The sequence below is a fragment of the Haemaphysalis longicornis genome, unplaced genomic scaffold, assembly GCF_048455015.1.
Source record: "Haemaphysalis longicornis isolate Haplotype H1 unplaced genomic scaffold, Haemaphysalis longicornis Haplotype H1 scaffold_3, whole genome shotgun sequence".
In the NCBI taxonomy this organism is placed as follows: domain Eukaryota; kingdom Metazoa; phylum Arthropoda; class Arachnida; order Ixodida; family Ixodidae; genus Haemaphysalis; species Haemaphysalis longicornis.
Window position 1 is genome coordinate 171,817,005 of NW_027526335.1, and position 7,662 is coordinate 171,824,666.

General features: G+C 46.2%; 1 long non-coding RNA gene across 1 annotated transcript; it reads left to right on the top strand.

Moving 5' to 3' along the window:
• The first annotated feature begins 1,148 nt into the window (after nt 1–1,148).
• Nucleotides 1,149–2,599, top strand: LOC144175775 (uncharacterized). The gene is made up of 2 exons (XR_013323683.1): nt 1,149–1,429; nt 2,521–2,599. It is a non-coding gene; the product is annotated as an uncharacterized LOC144175775 (long non-coding RNA).
• The last annotated feature ends 5,063 nt before the right edge of the window (nt 2,600–7,662 follow it).

Genomic DNA, 7,662 nt, shown 5'->3' on the forward strand with positions numbered 1-7,662 from the left:
GCAAAGGCAAGATAACTGCCTAAAATCATAAAGTAGCTTTGCAACCACGCACTGCTTGGCATTTTCAGCTGATTTCTGGGATTATTACTGTCAGAGCGCGAACCTGACGATTTAAAATCGTTTGCTGCTTCACCATTCACGCCATGACAGCAAAAAACAAACGCAGGTGCAGAGTAATTACGAGTGGCGCGCATTCTTCTTTGGTAGCAGTGACGCGGGATGACCACACCCCTTTTCCACCTCCGGGTGATTCAAAAGCGTGTCAAAGTCACGTTTCCGTTGCAAAAATGAAAACAAAACTGATTTTGACAGGCCATTTTCTGATCTAACTCCGAACAGATTTACTTGTTCGAGCGACGCCTGGAAGGCTACGAAAAGGCGCTCCCAATGTATCGATCAAATTGATCGATTTGAATAGGCGCGGTAGCGAAAGAGTTAACCCAGGGGAGCCTTTTATTTAGTAAACGTAAATAAGTTGAGTGAAAGCTATGTAAATACGTTATTGCTGTCAAACCTGAGAATGAATGCAATTTTATGTTAAATCAGTTTCCCATTACAGCTTATACGTGTGGACCATTTGTTTTTGGGGGAGCCCAAAGTTAGTGCGTAGAATGCTTCAAACAGGTGACGAAGTGGGAGCTTTTCAAATGATGCGTTATTTCAGAAGTTCGGTAGAGTTCCTTTTCCCACAGAGAATGGGACGACGTGAGCGGCAGTTTGTTTCTAAAGCTGTCTGTCGCTTTCGCTAAAAAGACTTCTAGAACCAATACAGGACAGAAAAGTCCCGAGTCGCAAAGAAGACTGGCTCTCGGAAGCGCACGAGTCCTTGAAGTGACACAAACCCGCACGTGTTGCATCACTTCGCTTTGGAGGAAATTGCCTGGCAGCTTTTCAGCGCTCAACTTTTGACAACGCGAGAGAGCGATAATATCGAGCGCCACTCGTGCACGTGTGGCGGCCATTCCAAACAACAAATGGGAAAACAAGATTCACCGATGCGCGAGCATTGACAAGTTAAGGAGGACCTGTTCCGACTTAACTTCTAATTGCGGAAAGGCCGACCAGTCACGAAGGTCAAGTCCTTGGACGCGGAAGAGCCGTCGCTCGGGGCGCGCAGCCAAGAAGCGGTCGCTTATAAAAGGAGGCCCTTGAGCCTTCCCTGAGGAATCCCGATCGCTGACCAGAGGGGAAGAGACTGCTTAGGCCGCTCACTACCACCATGAAGTTCTTCCTGCTCATCGCCATCCTTGTCGTGGGTCTGCTGTGCGTCCAGGCGCAGTTCGGTCGTGGCTTTGGCCGTGGCTACGGAGGCGGCTACGGACGAGGCTTCGGAGGAGGCTATGGCCGCGGCTTCGGTGGAGGTTATGGCCGCGGCTTCGGCTACGGACGGGGAGGATACGGGCGCGGCGGCTTCTACGGATGATAACAGGTGGGCGGCAGATGCCTGATCAAGCCTGTTCGGAAGTCATTTTAAGAAAGAGGGTTTTTCTGCTCCGCCGACGTTGCGGATGCAAAGGAAGCGATACGTTTGTGCTGGTGACAGTAGGGGGACATTAGACCTATATTTTGTCCTTTGTCTTCGCTCTCTTAATAACAAGAGGCCGGCAGTAAATGAAAATACCACCATATTCTAAAATTTTGCCAAGGAAAAACAGCAATCTTATCTCTATCTCGGTTGTACTCTAGCAGTGAAAATATTTCTGGGGGGTCTGGCTCTTTAACGTTCGACCTTGCCTGTATAATTCCCGAGGAATTTGAATAACGTAATAAATGATAGTTTGCGTCCGAAGCGCGACACTAGAAGGCTCACAGTTTGGGGTGGACAAGAGATGCTTCTTCTTCGTCTGAAATATTAAGGGCAAGTATAAGAGGAGTTGACATAAACAGAAGAAATTTCTGCTGAAATTCAGTATCCGGAGAAAAACTGCGTTCTAAGTATTTACTTGGCAAGTATAAGAGGAGTTGACATAAACAGAAGAAATTTCTGCTGAAATTCAGTATCCGGAGAAAAACTGGCGTTTTAAGTATTTACTTGGCAAGTATAACAGGAGTTGACATAAACAGAAGAAATTGCTTCTGAATTTCAGTTTCTGGAGAAAAACTGGCGTTTTAAGTATTTAATTGGCAAGGAGCACGAACTTGAAGCAGTATAGGACTTTTTACTAGGATTTGAAACTTCACAAATAAACAGGGATTTTTGGATGGTTATTGACCGGCACTCCAAGTATCAAGATTTTCTACTTCTTTTCTAAAATACTTATTACTGTGACAGAATACAGATTTCCTCATTAAGTCACACTCTGAAGCTTTATCGAACGCCTTAACAAAAGATATATTCAGAAGAGAACACACAATGTGTGTGGACTCGGTACAAAGCAGTGTTTAACACATAATGGGGACGTTAATTGCAAAAATTTAGTTGTGAGACAGCTTACGGAATTCATAGTACTTCGAATGTTCTTCAGCCACAAAAGTATTCAATTTAATATTTCCTACAACTTTGCTTCGCTTCCATTACAGATGGACTTGAGGAAGTCTTGGAAACGACATGGCCCGTCATCAAAGTGAAAACGTCACCAATAAACCACCTTAAACCGAAGTACGTGTGCTCATGAACTGCCTCTGTCCGCCTGGCGAGTGTTGCTACTGCAGCACTGCTGGTAAAAAGCGTAAAAATACTACTACTCATCCAAATTGCGAGTGCGACTGGCCCATAGAAGGGGAGAAAAAACCTCAAAACAAGAAGTTAAGCAGTTTCTGGCTGAAACTTTCCGAGTTGATATTTTGTCGTAGAAGATATCTGAAAATTTGAAATGAATGGCCACTTGGAATAGGAAGTTCGGCAGAGCCATTTGGGGTGAAGAAGTTTCCTGCGGGCGCCCAACCTGTCACAGCAGTGACGACAGTGAAAGGCCTAACAACTGTATTTACATTAAAGGACACTTGACCGTAACTGACTAAACCGTTAAACCCAAGTTAATAGGGGCATGGAATTGGATACGTTTTCCCGCAGCAACAAAGTTCAGATGATTGGCAGCTCCAGCCAAACAGCACTTAACTAAGCACCTCTTAAAGAACGTTGTTCTAACTGCGAAATTCCATTTGCTGCGCCCTTGAAGTATTTGAAACAAAGAGAACAAAAGGTATCGAAACATCCTGACAATCTCGTGTTGTTGCGTATAAGTGTGAGCAAGTTGCAAGATGACCACAAATGTTGCCAGAGAATTGATTTGGTGTTTGAATATTAAAGCATTAGCAGGGTAAAATCGGAAGTCATGCGCTTCTGGCGCACAGACTACACCCTTGCAGCAAGGCCCTCTTTAGATTGGATGTACGCAAAGGCAAGTGTTTTCAATGTCAGGGGTGTTATTAGTGGGAAAATTCACCATTAATGTCGATATTTTAGAAAAGGAAAGCCAACTACTCAAGCACACGATGGAAGGCTTATGAAATGAAATTTTTTTTGCGGATAAAAGAAGGCAAATTTAAAAATTGTAGAAAAATATAGTGCCCTTCCACTCCGTAAAGAAGGATGACAACCGAAGCTGGGCGCAGTCCAGCGAGAGCACAGCACGAAACACGTTTGTGTGTAATTTGAGATTGAGCGTACTTCGTTGCGAATTAGTGAATCAAACTAGACACGAGTCACACTTTGTTCCAGCGAACAAACATGGCGTTGTCTGTTTTTCTCCCGCATTATAGCATCTCACTGCATGTGTAACACACCAACTCAAAAAATTCGACCTCGGAGGACAGCAGTCAGGTTGCATCGGGCCGCGAGGTGTCCACGTTGAAATCTCCCACCAGCCCCAAGGGCGTGTCATCGGCGAAGGCATGAAGGCCAGCCGCGCGTGCACGCCCCCCTCACCCCACCCCCCTATGCACGCAGGAACTGGGAACTGGTGACTTTCGCGTGCTTAAACTTGAAAGTCACCAGGCGAAAATGTGGCTGCGAAGTGGTTAAGTTGCCCTTCATCCAGAAGGGATTCGCAGCTACTACCCGAGGCAAAACTAGAGAGAGATAAAGATGGAATAAACTTCAATTAAATCAAGGAAATGCTTCAGGGAGGCGTCCTTATTCCAGGATGCCTTGAGCTCTGGTAGCGCAGACAGCCCTTTCGATCAGGCGCAGCTGATCGTCGAGGCCGGAACTGGTCAAGGCTCCGAAATCTCCGTGGAAAGGCGGATGTTAGGGGGGTCTCGGTAAACTTGCGCAGCCGCCCACTATGTGTCTGAGAGTCCCAGGCTCTCCACTGAAGCGGCAAAGTTGAGAGAAAAGTGTGTACGGTCGAAGAGGTGAAGTCAGGTGGGATGTGGGAAGGTATTCCCGTGCAGGGTACGCAATAATCTCTCCTGGTACCTCGGCAGCGATTTGTGAGGCGAAGAGTAGGTTTTACGGGACAGCCTATAGTGTTGCGTGATTTCGTGGTAGGTGAAAAGGGGTTGCATGCGCTCGGGCTCGGCTTCGGCTTCTCCAGCGCTGGCTCGGCGGGTCAACTCTCGAGCCACGAGGTTGGCGATCTCGTTGCCGGGGATGCCGCTGTGAGCTGGTGCCCATACAATCCTCATTGGTCCCGTTGGTGGTCTCTGATTGGTTAGTCCAAGTTTTGTGACGTGCAATCGACCGTAGGCAAAGTTGCGGCACGCGTGCTGGGAGTCTGAGATTATTAAGCGCAAGTGCTATCGCCACTTCCTGGGCTGTGTCCGGGGATTGGCATGCTGCACCTGTGCAGCCCGTGGTTGCTCTTCCTGGTAGCAGGCTCCGTCCGTGTAGGCGGTAGACGATGCATCTCCGTACAATCTAAATATTGTCCCCGCTCGGGCTTCTCTACGATCCTCGTGATGCACAGGGTTCATATTGCGTGGTAAGACGGGGACAAGTAATTGTTTTATAATGAAGTGGGGTACGTTTGCAGTAAGGAGTGGTGGGTGGCTGAGTGGGGCCGAGAGCGCCAGGCGTGAGAGGATGAACCTCCCCGTTTGGGTTGCTACTAACCTTAATCGTTGGCTGCTTTTGCGGGTGCGGTTTTTCCATTTCTTTCACGCCAATTAGCGCTTCTGCGCGTGCCGTTCCTCCTAACGAACGGCAGGGGTCCGTCTTATATATATAGCGAGTAAAAATTAAAACTGCTGATAACGGCGCTAGCGCCGTTATCAGCAGATTGCGAGTCAAAAGTTAAACTGCTGATAACGGCGCTAGGGCCGTTATCAGCACATTGCGCAGTTTGTGAAAGAAGGCATCGGTGCTGGCCGGTTGAATAAAACTTGCGAAAAAGGATTCGGCAGGGGTCAGAAGGATCACAAAAGCGGTGCCGAGTAAAGCGGTGTCACCGGCACAAAAATTGGGGAAAGATCGGGGGAGGGGGGCTAGCCATGTACAGTTTCCCTTTAAGACACTATGGTGTAGGCTTACAACTATCTAACAAAGTAACAGCAAATCCTAGTAGCACCTACTGTTGATATTCTGTTGAACTTACTGCGTAACTTTTTGGCCGCACCCGTCATCACTTGATCAGCCCTCTGACCAGCACTCCCCGAAGCTCGTTCCACTCTCTCGCCATCGCCAGGAGCTTCCCGTTCGGCCCCGTCTAAACCTTCACCTCCCAAGAGGGCTCGTATTCTACGCAAGGCAGCGGCGCATACACCTTCCGGCGCTGCTGATGTCCTTTCCCGAATCACGCTGCATCACTCTTTCTCAGTATAGAGTGTAGCATAAAAATGGACGGGGATACTGTGAAAAGAGGAAACAAGTTCCCTGGCCTATGACGTTTTCATCGCCCTGGTTCATTTGTGCTCTAAACTCTATCATGCTTTGAGAAAGCGCGTCAGGGACATGAAAAGACAGGTTACAAGTGCGCTTGTGTCCCATCTTATCACTGCACGTGTTCATGTTTCCGTTGAACTTTACAAATACTAACTACACGAAGCAATAACGTTGACTGAGTTATAAAACAGCGTGTGAAACGAGACTACAGAAAGAGCACACACAGAGAGCACCCAGACAGCACCCTGTCTGAGTGCCGTTTCCATAGTCTCGTTTTCCAAGCTGTTTTATAACTCAGTTATGTACCAACTGGCCCGCCTTCAATCTTTGTTGCAATGACGTTCACCTAACTGGTAATTTGTCTCAGAGATATCCTCCGATCCTCGACCTGCACTGATGTTTTCTGTTGCCGGAGCGCCACCCGAGTGTCGCCCTCTTGTTCAATTATCTGTGTGATTTTCTGTACCTCAACGCTTTTTGTGTGTGACACGTTCCAAGAAACATACTGATTGAAGGCTTTCCCCTCAAACCTACAGAGAAGAAATTGGGGCCAGTCTATGGTGTTATGGTGGTTATACCCATAGAGTTTCATACAATCATACACTAGAGGGATATCTGGCGCTGCCATCGCGGGCCGCCATGGGTGGCGCCATTGCAGCTGGCAACGTTCCTCGCCTACTTGGTTTTACTAGGCATATGGCTTCTTTTTTGTCTCGAAGTCAAAATCAACGAAAAAGGGTAACACTTTTTTCTTGTTAATCGTGAATGAAGCTTCTAAATAATACCTGACAAATACGTTTTTTCTGGAGCTTCAATTTTCTAATAACAAAACAAATTTGAGCAATCGTTAACAGTAATATTGTTGATTTTTTGCAGCCAGGGCCAAGTTTTCAGCCTGTTCTTTAACCATATGCCAAGGACAAGTGAAACGTTCCTGCCCGGTACATGACGGAACGCTCGCTGAGCGCGGCTCCCCTACACAGTTCGCGAGATTTCCCTCTAGTATATATTAGTATAAAACTGTTCGTTGGACCGCATTGGCCTCGTGCATGCACCATAACAATGAAACTACTCTAACGGCTATGTTAAGAACATCATCTGGGCTTTGCTGCGTAGCATTCTTTGCCGAGTATACTCACAGGCAGGACTGTGCAACATCCTGCATTTCCACAAAAATGTAGATTTGGTGGCAGTAACGCCTCTAATCCCTGTAAAGGCGCTAATGGAGATAATATATCTAACAGAAGTTTGAAGAGTAGCCATAATGGTAAAAACAGGAGAAATAAAGCGTTCACAAAAATCCCCTTACCAAATTAAAAATCTGCATCTTATACAACTAGTCCCAGAACCCAAAAATAAACAAAAATTCAACAAAAGGACTTTACGAATACGAGTAAAAAATACGAAAAATGACGAACCCTGATTTTCCCTGCGTTTCCACAAAAATGCAGATTTGGCGGAAGTAACACTGTAGCGTTTATAAATGCATAAATGGAGATACTTATTCTAACAAATTTTTAAAAAGCCAAAAATAAACAAAAAGCAAAATCAAATTTAAACAAAAATGATCTGACACAATAAAAAAAATATTCATCCTATACACCTCCCCCCAAAACACAAAAACACATATTTGGCGAAATTAACCCATGTAGTCTATAATAATGCCGCAAAATACATGGTACGTACCGCAGCGAGGGTATACGGCTGATATGGGGAAACTCCCCGAAACACTAGGCGGAGCCTGTAACCTTGCTAGAGAAAGAAAAGGTCCTGCCTTCTTGTCGGCTACCTTGTAAACTGCGTACAGATAAAGCTAAGACTGTTGTCCTGAAAAGCCAATACGGTCTGTTTCTCTCGTAACAATGGCGTAAATGGAGATAATTCCTCGAACATAATTA